This window comes from Belonocnema kinseyi, chromosome 4, assembly GCF_010883055.1.
Source record: "Belonocnema kinseyi isolate 2016_QV_RU_SX_M_011 chromosome 4, B_treatae_v1, whole genome shotgun sequence".
Taxonomy (NCBI): Eukaryota; Metazoa; Arthropoda; class Insecta; order Hymenoptera; family Cynipidae; genus Belonocnema; species Belonocnema kinseyi.
The window spans coordinates 63,756,776-63,760,069 of NC_046660.1; positions in this window are offsets into that span (position 1 = coordinate 63,756,776).

Sequence of the window (3,294 nt, forward strand, 5' to 3'; positions counted from 1 at the left end):
CCACCCTCCCCGCAGCGGCCCAAATATGACCCAAAAATAAAAGCACTACATTTTTCCCTATTATTTTTTCTTTTTTTATTAATTTCCGTTATCTTTTTTATACAAACAATTACTAATGGAAAATTTGAATATTTACCATGACTTTAAAACAATTTAAAATTATTTAAACAATCATATATTCCCAAACAATGTTTTTAAAATCGTAGTTTCTGACTGAAATTCAATTCTTTGCATTGCTTTGGAGTAATGAATTTTTCTAAAAACATTATGTGATTATTTAAACAATTAATTATTGTTTATTTTCAAAATTTCTAAAAATTGAGTCAGAGATGTCCACTTTTTTCAAATGATATCCTATGCTACTTTTTGTTGAATAATTACATAATTTTAATACATTTCTTCTAATACTTAAAAAATTTCTATTTGTGAAAAAAAAATTTATTTACTTAAGCAATTATTTAACGATAACTGAAAAATTAAATTAAATAGAAGACATACAATTAATTACGATTTAAAAATTATTCTTGAAAAAGTAATTATTTAACCAAATTATATTTGTTTAAGCAATTAAAAAATGGAAAATTTATTCTTTCTGTACACTATACAGTCAGAAACAAAATTGTATGTGTTCTTTTTTATTTCATTTTTTCAGTTTTTGAAAAAAAACTGCTTGAGAAAATAAATATTGTTTAAACAAATAGAAATTTATTCAACATTAACAGAAATGTATCAAAATTATGTAAATATTCAACAAAACGCAGCAAAAGATACTAATTTAAAAAGAAAGCTGATATTTCAGGCTCAATTTTTAGCAATTTTGAAAATATAAAGTAAATAATTATTGAAATAATTAGATGTTTTTAAAATAATTTACTACTCCAATGACGAACAATTATATTTCAATCAAAAAATACAATTATTTTTTTACATTTTTTTGGAATAAATAATTGTTTAAATAATTTACGTTTGTTTAAACGAATTGATTTTGAATGATTTTGAGAATCAACAGGCAAGCTTTTTAATTTTATAGCTGACAAATTGAAGAAATTTCGAGTTGAATCATCAAAATTACAAAATTTTTTATTTTTAATATTTAAAATAAAACATTCTTCACTTTTAGAGATTTATAATTCAAACTTTTACCATTTTTAAGAGTTACAATTGAAAACGCTTTAATTGAAAAATACGAAATTGGAGAATATTTAATTTGAGATAGCTCATTCTTTAAGATTTATTATTTAAAAAATGATTTGTTTCCTAAATAGACAAAAAAAATTGTTTGACAAAAATAAAAAAGAAGAAAGAAAATGAGAAATTGACAAATATTGTTTACAATTTTTTTTGGTGATTTAATGAGAATAAAAATAAAAAAAAAGACGAAAGAAGTTTTAAAAAAGGAAAGGAAGAGGGTTTGGTTAGTTGCTTCTCATTTTTTTTCTTCTTTTTTATTGTTTTCAAACAAAAAAATTTATTTTTCAAGAAAAATAATCTTTTTCAAACGTTCAAATTTGTTTGTTGGATTTTTGTTCAGGAATTATATTTACTGACTTAATTTTTGGACTTTAAATATGATTTTAAAATTGATTGTAATCTAATTGAAATTTCTTAAATTTTAATTTAAAATTAAAAAGTCATTTTACTTATTTCATTTAAATTAATTAAGAAATTCGATAAAACTAAGAACTTTTTATATTTTAAAGAAAAATTAAGCTAAGCAAAATGGAAAAAAGGTAATTGATAACTCTTCAGTTTGCAAAATGCTAATCATCAGAATTACAGAATTTTTAATTGTATATTGCGAAAATAAAAAATTCTTTGATCTTAAAGATTTACAATTCAAATTTCTACCATTTTGAAGAGTTAAAATAAATTTTAAAGGTACATGAACAAAAATTCTCAAATTTTGACATTTTTTATCGTTAGTAAAATTGAAAATAAATTTTTTAAGTTTAAATCTTCTAAATTGACGTAATTTTTAAATATAAATCATCAAAATGACACAATTTTTAATTATTTTAAAGTGTAAATTATAAAAATACAAATCTTCAATTTTTAAGATTCACAATTCAAATTTCGACAATTTTTTAATTTTTTAGTAAAACACTCTTAAATTTAAAAATACATAATTGAAAATGATTGAATTTGAAAATTCACATTTAAAAGGTATGTAATTTGGAAATTTTGTTTAGAATACTTTATTTTTGAAGATTTAAATTTATTAGCGATATAACATTAAAAATTCTTTAATTTTAAAGATTTGCAATTAAAAGCACTTTAATTTTATAGATGTGAAAATAAAAATTCTTAAATTTTTATAATTTTGATGGTTTTGAAAATTAAAAGGGAATTTTTTTAGCCTTAATCTTCCAGTTGATAACATTTCAAATTTAAAGCATTATGATTACAGAATTTTAAATTATTTTTAATTTTAAGTAGTGAAAAATTAAAAACTTTTCATTTTTGAAGATTTGCAGTTGAACATTCTTCAATTTTAACAATTTACAATTTTTCAATTTTGAAGGTTTACAACTGAAAACTCTTTCATTTTTAAGATATTTAAACAAAAATTCTTAAATCTTGATAATTTTGATGATGTGGTAAATTACAAGTAAAGTTTTTGACTTTAAGTGTTCCGTCTTAATAAAATTAAAAATTTAAATCATCCAAGTTATATCATTTTTATTCATCTCAAATTGTAAATTATCCAAATTAAAAATTCTTTAATTTTAAATATTTACGAATTCCGAAATGTTGATAATTGTCATAATTTAGAGAATTCAAAATAAACTTTTTATTTTAAATATTCCAAGTTAATGAAATTTCAAATGTAAATCATCAAAATTATAGAATTTTGAATTAAAAATGGTCAAAATTCAAAAGTCTTCAATTTAAAAAATTTACGACTTAAATTCAAAATTCTATAATTTCGGGAACGCCTATGTTCGAAAAAAATAGATAAGATAGTGGAAAGAAACAGAAGACAAGCACCAAATCCCCTTCTTTTTGCCTCTCATATTTTTTTATTATTATTTTTTAATGACAAATCAAAAAACGTTTTCAAAAATTTACCACTACCATCTACTTGTTTATTTTAATTTTTAAGAATTTTTTTGAAAAATTTGAAATTAATAAAAAATTATTAATTATTAAAAGTCGTGATTTCGGCTATAGAAACTATAATGACCTCTAGATATTATTTTAAAAATCTAAAAAGATGCAGAATAACTTCCTCGTCACAGAAAGAATTTTCAGCTTTAAGTTTTTAGACAATCCCAAAATTGGGATTAGTCTTGG